Source organism: Chelonia mydas, chromosome 1 (assembly GCF_015237465.2).
Source record: "Chelonia mydas isolate rCheMyd1 chromosome 1, rCheMyd1.pri.v2, whole genome shotgun sequence".
NCBI lineage: Eukaryota > Metazoa > Chordata > Testudines > Cheloniidae > Chelonia > Chelonia mydas.
This window is the reverse complement of record NC_057849.1, coordinates 166237019-166255046: the sequence shown is the minus strand read 5'-3', so window position 1 is coordinate 166255046 and position 18028 is coordinate 166237019.

Genomic DNA, 18028 nt, shown 5'->3' with positions numbered 1-18028 from the left:
GCCATAGGGCTTATATTCACATGTTTATTTGTTATATATGTCATGAGTTCTGACTCAAATGCTTGGTAAACTAAACAGATTTATTAGCTTACCAAGTACTCTGTAATGGCATATGTATCTGGCACAAAGTGACTCTTAATCTTGGATGCTGTGTGTATGCATTTAGCTGACAATCATGGTATTTCCATACTGCTACAGATTATTTCAGTTGCTGTGCTGTTGGTGTGAATGTCTGTGAACTCCTGTCCTGACTCCCTATGCTAAGGCAGAGCATGCTGGAGAGAGGGGAGAGTATGTACTCAAGAACTTGTGAGTTTGTGTTTTGCGCTTTTCTCCTGGACCATATACACTATGCTCCCTCTATTGGCAGAACTAGTGAAGTGGCTTCATTACCTACCATGGTGGCAGTATTGCTTTAGAACTACCTGCTAGGGACGTAGCTAGTTTTATCCTTGATCTACCTGTCTTTCCTTTATTGGTACCTATCCATATAGTATCCGATCTCCTTGAATACATGGCAGTTGAAAGTTTTGACATCTGACAGCAAATCAGTATTGAATATGTGGATGGCTTGATCACACTCTATAAGTACATACATGGGGAATAAATATTTGAAAATAAGGGGCCCTTTAATCTAGCAAACAAAGATGTAGTATGATTCTGGATTGATGTGAAGCTAGATAAATTCGGACTGGAAATAAGGGGCAAATTCTTAACAAAAAGAGTAACTAAATTGAGGGTAATTAACCATTGGAACAATTTACCAAGATCAGGGGGCAGGGAGAGGATTCTCCGTCACAGGCAATTTTAAAATCAAGATGTTTTTTGAAAAATATATGCTCTAGTTCAAAAGAAATTATTTTGTCGAGTTCTACAGGAAGTCAGACTAAATGATCTGGTCTTGGAATCTAGAGCACAAAGCATAGATTCATACATTTTTTCCTGTCTGTTAACAGGTCTTCCTCTACGAAGGCCTAAATGGACCACAATCCAGTTCTATCAGGAAAATGCCCCTCTCTGTTTTTCCCAGAAAAAGCAGCAGCACTGTATTGAGACATTTTGGCTGAGAGCCTATGATACAATTTGTAGGCTCCTTGAATGAAGCTTTCATATAAAGCTGCCATGGTGATTAAGAATAGTAATTTTTTAGGGAATGGTGCAAAATTAATCTCTTCTTGTAGATATTTACCTAATGGATAAATAGAGTTCCTGGTCTTTTCTGGCTTCTCATAAGAAGCTGTGCACAAGAAAACCTTGCCAGCTAGCACATAAGTTTGGGTAATTATGATTATGTTGTTGCCATTAATATGTATTAGCTGTCTCAGATATTTACATAAATATACACTAGAAACTAGAAATTGTAGAAAATTGATAAAGGAAGCAGAAAGGGACACAAGGATAAATCTATGGCCAGCAGAGTTAAGGACAATATTGTTTTTAAGTATATTAGGAACAAAAGGAATCCTAATAATGGCATTGGTCTGTTTCTAGATGGCAATAGTAGAATTGTCAATAATAATGCAGAAAAGGCAGAAATGTTTAATACATATTTCTGTTGTAGATTTGGGAAAAACCCAAATGGTGTACTCAGACCATATGATCATGAAATACTTTCAATTCCAATGTTAACTCAGAAGGATGTTAAACAGCAGCTACTCAAGTTGCTCAGTTGCATCCAAGAATTTTTAAAGAGCTGGCTGAGAAGCATTCTGGGCCATTAATGTTGTTTTTCAAAAAGTCTTGGGAAGTTCCAGAAGACTAGAAGAAGCTGACATTATGCCAATATTTTAAAAGGATAAACAGGATGAGCTCACATGCCACCCTTTAATGAATTATTAGGCATATGTCTGACCCTAAGGTTCCCTGTAAAAGTCTATATAGCCCCTATCAGTTAGCACAAAGAGGTTCCTGGGTCACACTGGGTCTAAGTTTTGCCCCAGGTCACCAAGGAAGTCTGTGGCAAAGCCAGGACTTGAACACAGGTCTCCCAAGTCCTAAAATACAGTCCTGCCCAGTTGATCCCCCTTCTGCTCTGTTACTTAGGCCGTTAATTATAGCTAGGGAAAAAACCTCAGCAAAATCTTATGAAGCTGTTAGGCTATGTTCTAGTATTAAAAATAGATATATAGAAGAGTTAAAACATTAAATGTGGCTGAATACATTCTGGAATTAGAGCCCACAGTATCTGACCAGATACCAAACTAAAGTTTTAACAGCATCTAATTTAGAGTATTGATGATTTAGCCATTAATAATTTGAATCAAAGGTTAAAAAAATGCTGAGGGGGAGAAACAAATATTGAATGTCTGCCTTTAATTAATATTTTCTCCTTCTCTGCAGAATTGGTCCTCCTAAAACCAAAAATAAATATTGCTAATGGCAATAGCATCTGAAGATATATCTGTCACCTGAGTAACAGTCACTTTCTCGGTTATCTCGGTTAACAAGGAAATTGATTGTTGCATCTGTAGTTCATGACACAATTAACATCCAAGCATGTTATTTCTGTAGGTGGTATCACAGTAACAAGCTATGATGTGAAAATAACACCAAATGAAGATAATGAATTATTGATCATAACTGTAAGCAACTAATTAATTCAATTGCTTAGTAGAAATTAAGGCAGTTGAAAGGGGAGATTCTAGCCAGTAACAGCTGTTTAATCTACATTAAAGAGACAATTTAAATCTTACTGTAAATAATTCTTTACCTATGTTTGTAATAACATCTTCGATGACTAACATGGATTTGAGGGGGGAGGTAAATGTAGTTTACATTTTGCATTTGTCTCAGCTTGGACAATGGAAATTAATTAAAAGTCAGTTTAACTTTTGTTTATAGCCTTTTCAACTTCAGTTTTCCAGTGTTGAAATGTTTGGGTTGTAAAAACTGCAGAGGTATGTTTCTTTGAAACAAACTCTAGTGGATTTTTTAAAACTCATAGAAACATTTCACTTGGTCTGCATCAGTGGTACAGATGTTTTGCTTATTGTTTTGAACAACAATCTAAATTTGGGTTGAATATGATTTGATAGTCTCTCCATACTTTTTTCTAAGTAGCACTACCAGTACAAGTTCTATCATATCTTATGCCATTTATATATTCCTTCTTGCCTCCCCAACATGAATTTCAACCTAAGTTGAACAGGAATTAGCATTTAGTAACCTTATTTTCATTCTACAGGTAGTACTCAAAGGATACACAAATTAGACTCAGAGCTGAATGTCCCCAGCAATGTTCCCTCTAATTTTTGACAGGCCATGTGCACAAAAAATGTCTTCTGTGCAAATTGTTGTGCGTGCGGTGTTTCGCCGTGTGCGCAGGGTTTAGGATCTGTGTGCGTGCGCACACGCGCCCAGCTTAGAGGGAACTGTGGTCCCCAGAGCAGTAGACAGATAGCAAGGTTAGTTATTGGAACATCTGAGGTGAAGAGGACCAAACAAAAAACTTATTTCCATGAAGTGCTGTTCACTTGCTGTCTGAGCTGAATCACATAATACCCCACAGGTCTGGCAATGAAAAGCTTTTGATTTAAGCTTATTTTATGGATTATAACCAGCACTGTTTGCTGTAGTGTAACTTCGGTCTTGTATTTTTAAGGCAGTGAATTCTAATCCAGTTCAAGTTGTACTTTTGAATGCAAAATTTCAATTAACTTATTTCCCCCTATGTATCAGTCACTGAACTTTTTCTGAGTTCTTCAGCATTTTCATTCTAAGCGACCCTCTCGTGATCCACCTTCTCACTGCTTGGATCCCAATTTTTTTTTTTATCCTGCATAGCACCAAGTAGTTATCCATGGATACTTTTAATGTAACAAATTCTTGACACTTTTTGAAAGCAAAAATCTGATCCAAAATGTTGACAGTTTCCTCATTTGTATTGTACGTTTTAGTAATAATAAGCCACATACATGTGAAAATTTCCATCTAGAAGGTGAGTTAAAGCAACTGAATGCAAGGAGTGAGAATTAAAAAGTGCATTCAGTCTATATCTAGAATGGTGGCTGTGGCTTCCACTATAATATGTCTTTATTTTGTGTTATATTATACTGTTGCTCAGCCTTTGATGGGACAATCTGCGGTGGGACAGTAATTTAGCTCAGACTATTAACTGTTATCAATATAAATTGAAGGCTTCCCTCTCTGTTTTCGTTGTTTACAATAATTTTTTAAAAATCCTGAAAAAGAGCCATGATGTATGACAGTAGCTCTCTATCAGTCAGTAAATAATACATTAGCCCTAACGATTTTAAAGGGACCATGTAATCCACCTGGCCACTGTCTAACCTGGCTGTTCATGATCTTTATATCACATCTCATGTCCACATCCTATTGGGAGAGCAATTTATGAAATGCTTTGGATCAGACTGGAAATTTTACAAGCACATTGCTCTCTGAGCACAGCTGGGAGCATAATTCTTGTAAACTCCATTATACTGCCTGCTCCCAAGAGCACTGTATAGACAGAGATTAGCAGAAAAGTGCTACACCTCCACTAGGTGGAAGCTGTACCCTTATTTTTGTTTCACTGAGTGGCATAGGGATTATTTCTCTTAAAACTTCAGGTCAATACATTGTTTTGGGGAAAGTGTTTTGGGCAGAAATATGAGATCATGAGTCCATGTGAAAAGGGAATAAGTTTTAATAGGGATTGTCCACCTTGGCTATATCTATATTTTCTCTCTCTCTCACACTCTCACACACACACACACACAGTATGAGGGAGTGTCGCCCTGTAGCTACAGGCCTCCATTCAGGGAAGCCCTTGTGCATGTGCTTTCAGGTAAAATTTTGGCCGCTCCAGTTGAGGAGGAAGTATGGGGCCACTAGCAGCAGCCATCCAGGCAAGACAACAAACAAGAGACCAGTATTTTGCTGTTTTCTTATTCACCTCAATGGGAAACTGCCATACTGCATTCCTGCCACCCTGTGGCACTATGCAGGGCTCTAAATAAGCAGGACTCACAAGTGCAACCCAACTTCCATACATAATCGAAGATGGTGCCCACAAGCAAATATTTTAGGTTTCTCCTGCCTTCAGAAGAAACCCAGAATGGGAAAAAATACTCCTCTGAGATAGGAATGCCTGTCTTTCTGATCATATAAATGTAGGAGGGAAGAGACCAGCCCAGCAACATACACCCAGCAGCTTGTTTCTCCTCTGTCTCCTCAGGACTTCAGTGAAGAGTTTTATTAAAACTAGAATACTCTTCTTTATTAAAGTTTAGTATCTCTCTCCCTTGGGCTCTCATTCTTAGTGGCAGATCCATTTCAGAGACAATCTAACACTTAACAAGTATGTCCAGGGTTTCAATGCTTGCCCAATCTGTGGAGAGTAGGAAGGTGAGTGCTAGCAACTTCTGCAGATTGTAAGCTTTCATGTTTAAAAATATGTAAATTACCAGCCCATATGGTTGTAAAGAAAACTTCCAAATGTAAACTCAGTGTAATTGATGTCATTGTAAGGAACACGGGACAAATCTGGATTTAGGCCCAAGTGATTTTGGGTGGCCAAATGTATAACAAAAATTAGCATTGCTAAGAGATGCTAAAAACAGCTTTTTGTATGTAGGCAGAGAGTTATTAGGATAAAGACTATACATTTGTCCCAGCTGCTATCCACTTCTGAGACTATTTTCCCACTGCTATAATTAACTCATTGTCATGAATTATATTTAGACATTCTCATGACGTATTAAAGGATCTGCTTTTACTCATTTTTACACAATCAAGACATCTGTGTCTGGGACCTAAAGCAGACGCTCTCCTAACAATTCCTTACCACATGACAACTTCTTGCATCCTGTTTTCAAGAGCCATAGGTTCCAAGTCCAGAAGTGACCATTCTGATAATCTAGTCTGACCTCACAGACCACAGAACTTCCCCAAAATAATTCCTAGAGCATCTCTTTTAGAAAAACATCCAATCTTGATTTAAAAATTGCTAGTGAATCCACCACGACACTTGGTAAATTGTTCCGATGGTTAATTACTCTCATCATTAAAAATTTACACCTTATTTCCAATCTAAATTTGTCTAGCTTTACCCTCCACCTATTGGATTGTTATATGTTTCTTCGCTAGACTGAAGATCCCATTATTAAATATTTGTTCCCCATGCAGATACTTACAGACTGTAATCAAGTTACCCCTTAATCTTATCTTTGTTAAGCTAAATAGATTGAACTCTGAGTCTCACTATAAGGTATGTTTTCTAATGTTCTAATCATTCTTGTAACTCTTCTCTGAATCTTCTCTAAATTTATTAACAACCTTCTTGAATTGTGGGCACCAGAACTGGTCACCATACTCCAGCAGTGGTCGCACCAGAGCCAAATGCAGAGGTAAACCACAGCATCACACTGGGAGCTCATGTTCAGCTGATTGTATATCACAATCACAAAATCTTTTTCAGAGCCACTGCTTCCCAGGGTAGAGTCCTTCATCCCGTAGTTATGACCTACATTCTTTAATCTTAGAAATATACATTTACATTTAGCTACATTAAAACATATATTGTTTGCTTGAATCCATTTTACCAAGCAATCCAGGTTGCTCTGAATCAGTTACCTGTTTGTGGTTAATAGTTAATCGGATTACAACACATCCCTCCTAGCCTGGAACCTTTGACATAACTCTCAGACCAAGGTGTCAAGATGTTGGTCCCTGATGACCTATACCAACATACTGGAATCTATAACTGGACAAGAGTATCCCTTTGGGGTGGAGCAGAGGAATCACTAAACCCTATGTCAAGAAAGAGCAAGTGCACCACATGCAAAAGTACAGATCACATCTTGTCATTGATGAAGATACCAGCAAATGTCAACTTAAATCCAAGCTGGATCAATCATGTGAGTTAAAGACTTCAAAGAAAAGAAGATGTGAAGATCCTTCAGCAGTGTAATCTGAGGATGCTCAACCACTCCAGTGCCCACTAGAGTGTGTATGTGTGTGTGCATGTGTGTACATGTCTCTTTGTGTGTTACTAACTGTTCCCAAAATTAAACACTAAGCCCTTCAGTCTGTTATCAAAACAGTGAGGGTTCCCTCGGTTAAATCAGTGATGTTCAAAAGCTGCTATAAGTCTGGAATTTTAGAAATCATTTTGTCTTTGTGCCAGACTGTCTGAAAACTATAGGCATTGTGTAACATGGAGAAGGAAATATATTAGACAAACCAAGCTGGATACAACCTTTGTGAACAGCAAAGCTTAAATGAGAGAAAGAGAACCAAAGAAAAGCTACCAGGAAATCATTTTGAGAGTAGTACTCCATTATCATTAAGGTGAAGTAACAGCTGCTGCTTTCAGCAGACTTTGAGTTAAATTAAGCAAGTTAAAGAAAAATGGATTCTTCCATCAACCTTTCTGTAAAATCTTAAGAATTGCTTTTCTTAACTTAGTTTGATTTAATTACTGTTTGTTGTAATTAGTGAACTAGATAAATTGAACCATTGACTTACCGATTGTATTTCAACTGTAATATCAATTTGACCATTCTAATGTACGCTTGTAAATTAAATCAGGAGAACTATAAGTTCATCTACCTAGTTTCACTTAAACTTGTATTTGTTTTATAACTGCCTACTTAATCTTTTAATACATTTATAAAAGACACACTGATCTGATTCCAAATCTTCAACACACACAATGTAACCTATGTAGGTGAAAAAGGTAAAAACCTTAAATCATTCCTAAGCCCAATTTATAGTTCCATAACTTAAAATATAACCCTATTATCCATACATAGTGCTGCCTTACGAAGTCTGTAGACATCAGTGCCTGAGATGCTGCTCACAGTTTTTCCAAGCTACAGCAGGATGAAAATTTGTCAGAACCCTGTGGGTTGCAGTGAAATTGAAAAGAATGTCAACTCTATCATGCTGTTACTTGAGAAAACTATGAGCATCCTTAGAAGTGTGCATTGAAGCTATTCACATCCAAATGGAGTCTGACACTCTCCTACCTACTCCTGTGCCACCCAGGATGCTCTAGGGTGAAATGGGAGAACAGGATTTCTCTCCAGTAGCCCCAGGCTGTGGGCGTGCTGAAAATTTATCAGGGACCTATGAATCTGGGGATGATATGAACAATGGAGTCCCCCCATCTTCTCCTCCAAGTAGGATCCAAGAATAGCATCCTAGTGGGAATTCCAACACCTTTCCCTTTTTCCAAGAGCTGGGCTGTGGTGAGGATTGGCTTTTCATTGGGTTGTTTCCTATCACTCATTGACTAGTAGGTTTAAGTCTTGTCTACACTTGAAATGCTGAAGAGGCAAAGCTGAACCAAGAGGTGGTAGCTAGGTCAATGGGAGAATTCTCCCTGTCTACACTGGAGGTTAGGTCAGTTTAACTGCCTTGCTCAGAGCTGTGGATTTTTCACATCCCTGAGTGACCTAGTTATACTGACCTAGTTTCCTAGTGTAGACCAGACCTAACTCCTCGGCTAGGGTGTTAGGTAAAATTTCCAAGTCTTGTGTGTGAAAGGGAGAAACTGATGGGATAAGTTTAGAAAAGCCAAGTATGTTATTGCTATGCTGGGGATGCATAGCAATAACATACTTGTTTGGGGTTGGACAATCACACGACCTCACTGAAGCAGGTAGGTATGATAGCCTCCTTCCATTCAGGCTAAATGAGAGAACAACTGAATGTCCCTTTGTTTAGTGATAGCTGAAACAATGGAAATCCATCTCCCAAGGATTAGACTGCATGAAAGCCTGGGTAGTGGCTGGCCATGCAGTCCCAGGGGTTTCCTGGGGATCCAGTAACAAACATGGGGTAGGGGATTGACTTGATTGCAGCTGTGTGTCTGCAAGTGTGAGTGAGAGAAGCAGCAAAAACAACACTGAATTGCACAGAGAAGGTACATAGGAAGCACCAGAGAAGCACCTTGTAGTGTGATTCTGAGGAAAAAGCTTAGAGGGTGAGCTTTTGGGGCAGAGAGCTGGAGGGAAACAGTCTTGGAACTATGAGCATCCCTCCTGGTGTTTTGATTCCTACTGTGCTCCAGGAAACAGGGCTTTATGTTCATTGTTTTGTAAATAAACAGGCTTGCATAGAAATATTTGACTCCGTCATCAATTTCTCCTCCTAACAGAAACAACTCACAAGCTCCCCCAAAACTGGCTAACCCCTCTGGCCAAAAGGGATAACAGTATTGACGGAAAGGGGAAGAGATTTTGGAAGTAGACATGAGAGAAGAAGAGAGAGAAAATATTAGGAAGGATATTGAGAACACAATGTAGGGAATTTGTTAGTCTCTAAGGTGCCACAAGTACTCCTTTTCTTTTTGCGAATACAGACTAACATGATTGCTACTCTGAAAAATGTAGGGAAGGAAAGTGATAAGGTTGGAGGGAAAAAAAGGAAGAGAAAAACAGACACAGAAGATAACACAGGAAGTGAAACGCCATGATCTGCTGTAGGAAAGAAGGTGGGATGAAATCAGGTAGGCAAAAGAGTTATAAATAAGAGGTGTGGAGGGTCATATTTAAAGTCTCTATTAAATAGCAGAGCTCATCTAAAGAAGATAAGTACATTTTGTAAAAATACCAACAGAAATAGAATTTTTTTTTCATTCAAAAATATTCATTCATTTTTTTGCTTTTCAAAATATTTTGAAAAAGTTTAATTCTGGGATGGAGGGGGACATTTCCTTTTTTCCCCAGTGGAAAAAAGTGAGAAAAGGGGGAGAAATCACTCTCTTTCCCATTGAAATTCAATTGGAATGGAGAGCAGTTAGGCTACTTTGGACAGCCCAGCCCAAATGGTTATTTTATCAATGTATGTGTTTGTATCTTCTGTTTTCCCTGTCCCTTTACTGGCTATGGTTGACTATTACTAGCTGAGTACCAACAGTGGGATTCATCCTGCATAGCATGCAGTGTAGAATGTCTCCCTGACCCAAGAAGCTGAGTGTCTTTCTTAGTCTGATCTAGATAACAATTAATGCACAAAAAGCATGAAGTGACCATATGGAGCAAATTTTCTCTCTCTCCCCATACTTGTGGTACATAACTTGTCTTAAGCTTGGATCCTGCAAACACATATGCATGTGAATAGACCTTTGAATTCAAGTGCTTAAAGTTAAATATGTACACAAACTTCCGCAGGACCAGAGTCTTGGGAGGCTACTGGATCTTTTTGTATGTACAGCATTTAGCACAATGGGATCACCATTCTGATTTAGGCCTCTCAGCAGTATTATAACCCTAACAATCAATAATAACCGTGCATCAACATATTTTTGTAATTAAAAAAATGTTAGGAGATGACGCTACATTTCATGTACTCACAGTAAGTATCCAGAAAGAATAACTGTTTTCAGATGTCATGTAAATAAAACTTCTTTTTTAAACCCTGGATGCTGATGATGCCGACCTGTAGAGATGACAGAACATTTCACAAAAATTACCATAGGATATTGTAGGTCTGGCTTGATCTGAGTAATTGGGCATAAAGGGAGGCCTCATTTCTTGGGAAATAGGATTAGGGCAGTAAATAGATCAGCAGGCTGAAAATCTGTGCTAATTAAAATAGATAAATGGGGCAGTAAGCGAAGAGACAGAATGTCTGTACTAGTTAAGAAAAAGGGGAACACTCAGGGAACCAATTACAATGGATAAGATAAGTAGGGAACCTAAAGAGGAGGTAAAGAGTAAGTCAGACATGGACAGTGAATGGGCAGAGCATGCTGTACAAGGAGCGCTTTAGGCAAAGTAACCAAGCCAATCCCAAAATATGTGATGTGTAAACGCATACAAAGGAAGAGGTTGGCTATGTATCTTTGGATGTATGATATGCCTTATACCCACCCCCTCTGCTTGAGTCTGATCAACTCAACATAGCTTTACTGTATGCCAGATAAAGGAACCTGAGTGACAAGACTGGAGTTGGACTGAATTCTTGGGGAATAGGTCTTGGGGAACTCCAACAGATATGTCTTTACTGGATCTGGAGGTGTAATTTCCAGCTCAGCTAGACATACCCGCATTACCTCTGACCAAGGTAGCACACTAAAGAGAGAAGGGTAGTCATGACAATGGGTGTGGTGGCAGGGGCTAGCCACCTGAATACCTACCCAAGGTCCTGGGCTAGTCCCCCTCATGCTGCTGCAGCTACACTTCTATTTTTAGCATGCTAGCACAATCAATGCTAGCATGCATAGCTAGCAAGCTGAGCTGGGAGCTATAGCTCCAGCTGCAGTGTAGATATACCCATAGTCACTGAGAGATTCCAAATGTTTGCCATTCCCTGAGAATACAACACTCTAGATGCCAAACTGAGGGCAAATCTACACTTAAAACGCTGCATCGATGCAGCTGCACCAATGCAGCTGTCCTGCTGTAGCTCTTTAATGAAGACACTTTAAGATGACAGGACAGAGCTGCCCCATCAGCATAGTTAATCCACCTCCCTGAAAGGCGGTAGCTATGTTGATGGGAGAAGCTCTCCTACTGACATAGCGCTGTCTACATAGGGCATTAGATTGGCGTAACTACGTTCCTCAGGTGTCTGGATTTTTCACACCTGAGTGACATTGTTATACCGATATAGTAGTATAGATCAGACCTCACTCCTAATTACAGATTCTTCTGTCAAGACCATGTCTGTTCAACAAATTAATTATAGATTAGAGAGTAGCAAACATCACAGGCATTAGCAAGTAAGAGCTTGTATAGCTTCTTTTCCCAAAAGGCAAGCTCAGCTGCACCTAACAAGATTTTCATATTAAAATATCCATAAGCATTACTGAAAGCCTTCCTTGCCCCAAGAAAAATGGATTTTTTTTCATGCTGATTTAAGTCTCCTAGGATTATTTTACCTATCCTCCACTTGGAGAAGGATTTCTTCAGTCTCCTTGCACGTATTCAGAAATGAAGTGCATACGCTTTCTCTCCAAAGAGCAATTTGATATAATATATTTCCTGCTTATCTGCGCATTTCAAAATTGTCCAAGGTCATTCACTTTGTAGCAATATCTTCCAGAAAGAAGTATAATCCTGATTTGTGCCATGATCGTATACAGTATGTTATGTTCTTGTTTGAGAATAGATATATTGGTAAATAGAAGCAGAAATGATTATATAAATGTGTTGAATCACCTAGTAAATTCTGCAGCAGCAGTCTTGGTGCATGCCCCCATCCCGCTAATAGCAAATCTAACCAGCATTCCTGCATTCAGGCAGTGCCAATTAGGTCTACATGCAGAGCATTCTGTACCTGGAGAAGGGGATCTTAAAAAGGTGAAGATGGCCACAGAACAGGGCGGGAAGTTTGCCCAAAAGGAGAGGCTGTTAGGGAGCCCAGTAGCTAGGGGAGCTCAGCCTGAGGCAGTGACTAGCCTTTCCTTCCCCCCACCCCTCTTGTTTAGGGCAGACAGACACTGCAGTCCTGACAAGGGCTCTGGATGGCTGCTGTCTGTCAGTGCTCTGTAGCTGGACCTGAGGAGCAGTGCCAGGGACTGCAGGTAATTAGACCCAGAAAGGAACCCTCAGAGTGAGCTCAGGAAACTTGCCCAGGAGTGGGGGTTCCCATAAAAGAGTCAGGGGCAAGAGACTGGAAGAGACTATGGCCAATCCCAGGCTGAGGGTTGGCCGACAGCAATTCCTAACAAAAGCCCTTGCTTTTCTAACATAGTATTGTAATAGGTGACCTCCAGGAGGACCAAAAAGAATATCCAATGGCCAACCACCAGCATGTTGGCTGTGACCTCACTCCAAGTTTACACTGTGTCTAACCTTTACAATTACAGTGGACTTGCTCTTAATTTACACCTATGTAATTAAGTGAGATCAGAATTAGGCTCACTATGTTCTACTCTTTCTTGGAAAGGATATCCTAAAACTGAACTTTTATTGTAGCTTTCTGACGTTCTTTTATAAATTTTATGTTTAAAGAATTTACAGTTCTGAAAAATTAGGTCAAATGTAAATCAGTGTAGCTCTTTTAAAGTCATTGAGGATTGGACTGGGTTGGGATCCCAGAAAGTTGCAATCTTGTAGTAGATATTTGGGATTTCATCAGAACTGGGATTAATCTTCTTTGTGGTAAGGGGAGAAACATAAATGCTGATAAAGTCTTCAGTTGTTCCAGTTCCTGTTTTTCCACCTGAGTCACTTTGGCAATGGAATCAAAGACATCTGGGTTAAGGTAGAAAAGCAAAAATCCTGATATAAATCTAATCATGTTCTTAAATAGAGAGGAAACCCATCTTCTGAGGGCAGGAGGGAAATTTATTAGTATTAATTTCAGAACTAACGACTCAACTTGGGTGTCAATGGCTGGATAAACAGAACACCTTCATTGATCTGATCTTTATGAGTCAGCAGAAATGGTGGAATGACTCTAAAGCAGGGATCGGCAACGTTTGGCACGCGGCCAGCCAGGGTAAGCAGGGCTGTGGGAAGCAGCAGCCAGCACATCCCTCAGCCCATTCCGCTTCCCGCAGCCTACATTGGCCTGGAGCAGCGAACTGCGGTCACTGGGAGCTGCAATTGGCTGAACCTGTGGACGCGGCAGGTAAACAAACCAGCCCGGCCCGCCAGGGGGCTTACCCTGGTGGGCTGCATGCCAAACATTGCCAGTCCCTGCTCTAGAGGATGATGGAAGTGCTGCATGCATTCATATGATGACATTTGGGGGTAAATCTTCTGAACTGCATTTGCAGTGATATATCACAGCAATTTCTATTATATGGTCCTGACTTGATATTCTACAAAATACCAAAACTGACTCTGAAAAGCCAAGTATCAGGTAATAGACTGGAATAGCTGATTCTCCTAGGAAGACATCAGGACTTATGATAACTAAGAGGCCCAAAGCAAGGAAGATATTACTAATAAGAAGAACAAAGTTCCCTATGCTGTTGTCCTAAAAGTTTACAGCAAATAGGCTGAAAATGGAAAATGTGCTGTTGCACTTGATTATCTCCACATGCTATATTGCTGTATGTTACTCCTGAGAGCATTCTGAGCCAAAAAATTAAAAATTCTGCACACAATATTTTAAAATTCTGCAAATTGCATTTGTCAAATAAATGTGGAGGCTCCAGCATGGCATTGGGGAGCACAGGCCACTGGCTGCACAGAGGTGGGAGATCACTGTGCAGCTCCCCCACGCCATAGGACATGGACTCAGAGATGAGGCTGCACCCAAACCTGACACAGTGCAAGGACCAGGCCTGCCCTAGAAACACCCCATGGCCCTGCTCCTCCATGGCAGGTGTGCCAGGTATGGGAGACAGGCTTAGCAAAGCAGGATCAAAATGTGGTGTGCTTAGTGTGGGGGGATCCAGGTGTGGGTTGAGAGGGTTCTGTGTGGGGCAATCTGGATGTGGGTGGCTCAGTGGGGAATCTGGATGCACAAGGGCTTGTTAAGGGGTTCCAGGTGCAGGGGCAAAGGGATTCTGCAGGAGGGTCCAGGTGAAGGTGGTTGGGGCTCAGCAGTGAGGGGGTCTGGATGTGGGGGGTAGAGCTCGGCAAGGGGGTCTGGGTGTGAGGGGTTCAGTGGGTTGGGGATCCAGGTGCAACTGGTTGGGGCTCAGTTGGGTGGGGATTTGGGTGCAGGTGGCTTGTTGGGGTGTCCAGTTGCAGGAGCAGTGGGGCTCATCGGGGGGGTGTGAGTGCAGGGGGGTGTGAAGTTCAGTGGGAAGGTCTGGGTATGAGGGGGTCTGGATGCACGGAGGTTGGGTGGATTGGGGAGCAGCTCTCTGTACAGGGATCCCTCCCCCTACAGCTGAGGAGTGATGGGTGCAGGAAGCAGGGTGGAGGGGAGTTTGCAGAGCTTCCTGAAGCTGGGGGGGAAATCTCGGGGTGGGTATGACCCAGCCCCAGATGCCATGCAGGGGAAGAGGAAGTCCCGTCCTCCCCAGCCCAGCCCAGCCCAGACTACCAGCTGAGCTCTGCACAGGGTAGAAACCACCAGCCTGATCTTCCCCAGTCCGCCTCCTGCCCAACAGTGGTTTACCTCTCTGCTAGCTGCCCTGGGCACCTGAAACATACTGCTGGTGACGGTTGCATGACTGCTCTTGTGGCTTCCCTTTGGTTCCCCATCAGAAAGTCATTTTTCTGCAGGGAAGCAAAGAAATCTGTGGGGAACATACATTCTGGGCACGTGCAGTGGTGCAGAATTCCTCCAGGAGTAACTGTATGTTACTTACAGGTACCAAGTGTTGTGTATGAAAAGACTTTACAATGTATCAGGTTGTGAAATAGTCTGCTGAGCGAACTTTTAAAACAAGACCAGGCAGAACACTAGAAAATCTATTGCAGGCATTAGACCTGCAAATGAAGGTCTGATGGTGACAATGATATAGTCTAATAGGTCATTTCCATCTCTGACTTCCATATTACTTTCAATTAACTGTTTAAATGGAACTGTATTCTTTAAAAAAATCTTTTCAGTGAGCACCAGATTTTAAAGTTCAAAGAGTTTCCCCTTTCCTAAACTTTTTATGGCAGGTGAATCTGATACTTTGCAGCTGTTCATTGAGATAACCTGGTATTAACAAACTCTTTAACAGTGTGTTATATTCTTTAAACAAGAAAATGGAGCATCAAGTCACCAAGGCTGAGTGGGAAGAACTGAGCTCTGACCTCACTAGTACAATGCCATTTAAATCAAAGCTACATAGACATAAAACCTCAACAGATCTGTAGGTCTTTGTCATTATAATAAAACAGGCTTTATGGAAGTCTGACAGTAGTAGAGGGAAGAGAGCTCCGTTGAATGAAACAGGAGGGTGGGAAATTGTAAAAGAATGTAAAGCGTATGATCCTACTGGTAAGTGTGTAAACCTGAAGACCTGATCTGCAGCTGGTGGAATACAATGTGGCTCTGTTGACATGAAGGGCTCTATCCCAGTTTACACCAGCTGAAACCAGTGACAAGGAGAGAGGAGCTTTTATGACTGTGAAACAGAGGCTATGTGATTAGTTTGCATAAAGCAATTCAAGCAAAGGATGGTAAGTTTTGGAACCTAGATCTATAATATCAACTACAAATTGACATAGCTGATGAAAGGGTTTGTCTGTGAAGGCTAGAGGGTGAAGCATGGGGGAGGTAATGTCATGTGGTCTGGATTTATAACTCTTTCCTTAAATTCATCTGCAGAGCAGTGCACTGACATGAAAGAGCCTTTCCTCTAAATATAGACTCTAAAGTCTTGCATCTGTGAATGTATGGTGCATATGTACAGCACTTATCAGAGAATGACGTGCTCCCTCTTCAAAGAGGGGCATCTCAGCTGTATGTTCAGACTGATGTTTGCTGAGCAAATTTTGCATTGCATTAGAATTGGGTCAACCTCATAAAAAGATGGTCTGTTCATGCTGTAGGGCAAGGATAAGCACAGTAACAGAATTTATAGACTGGTCAAACAGAGGTGGTACATTGTGCATAGAAAGAGAGGGCTACACTGAAACCAATAGGTCATAACCCAAGACCTAAGAACACAAATATACTAGCAGGGTTATACTACTGGCCTTTCAATCAAGAAAAGGCTGTACACTGTTAAGAGGGGATCACAGAAAACTAATAAAGTAGTATAATGGGTAAGTTCAAATATCTACATATAAACTGTTTATATATCACATTCAGAGAAGCTAAACTAGCATTGTGACATTAAAATTCCCAAAGGAGATTTTTTTTTAAAGGGGAAACTAGTGGAAAAAACCTGACAAGTCAAAAGTAAGGAGATTAAAATCCTTAGCCTCAGCATGTAGGCTGCTTAATCATAACATAATATAAGAAAAGCAAAAAAGAAGCAGGATGTCAAGAAAAAGGCCAGGTGAACTCACTGGTAAAAATCACATGGACATTAATGGGATGAGAATTTAACTGGCTAATTGGCAAAATTCTCTGTTAAAGGGACATTTTTTTTTCGATTGTGGCTTGACAGAGACTCTTGGGTAGAATAACTCTGGGCTTCTGAGTCTTCCTGGATGTGCAGAACACCTTGAATATGTTGAGTGTAACAGGTCTGAGTTTGCAGACAGCCTGAAACAATAGCTCTGAGAGGTGTGAACTGCCCTGTTCAGGTTATTGGGTTGTTAATACTGGAACTTAATAGTTTGGGAGCCAGAACCCAAGCAAAGGGCTCTTGCTACTGTCATTCCATCATGGCTTTTTGGAGCTAGCCTTACCAACCTACCACTGCAACAGAGTCCTATGCTTGGATGAGTGAAGCCTGCATGTTCTCTCTTGTTAATCCATTCCACCTGGAAACAAAGTAGTGGGACAGTGAGCTCAGTGAGGAAAGGTGGTGGGCCCTGACCAGTCTGCTCTCGTAGAACCACCCTAAGCAGGGGTGGAGTCTTGACACTGGAAACTTCCATTGTGTAGTGTCATTTTTTAAAATTATTGTTAACAGTTACTATGTTGTGATCTAGAGCATTCTCTGGTTGTAACACACATTGTAACCTGGGAATGGCTAGAGACCATTTTCTTGCATCATACCACTGCTGCTCAACACTCACTTATAAAAGGAATGTGTTATCAGCGTCAACCTTGACATCATCCATCATCTTCACTCCTTTATTTATATATGTATAGTGTAGGCTTTTCTATGCTACTCATCACTTCAGCCTCTGAACTTTCATAAGCAGTCCTCAAGCACCAGGAATGTCTCATGGTTACCCAGGCATTTCCCCTAGAAAAGAATCATCCCCATTTTACAAATGGAGAACTGAGGTCCCGAGATTAAGGACCAGACCCAACGTCTATTGAGTAGAGAGAGATCCATTAACTTCAGTGGCTGTTGGGCATGACGTGCCCAAAGTCATACAGAAAGTGTGTGACAGCGATGACTATGATGGTATGACTCAATTAAGCATGTCTGTATCATTCTAGGGCCAGGCCCACTCCCCATCTCCCTCACAAGTATATGAGAATGACTTTTCTTTCTTACCTGTCTCCAAACAGACTGCACTAGTCTACTACATCCAGTGCCTAAAATGTTTGGTAATGGTTTCTGTGGTATGAGCAGGCTAAGGGCAAGGGTGGTCACATGAGTAAGATTAAA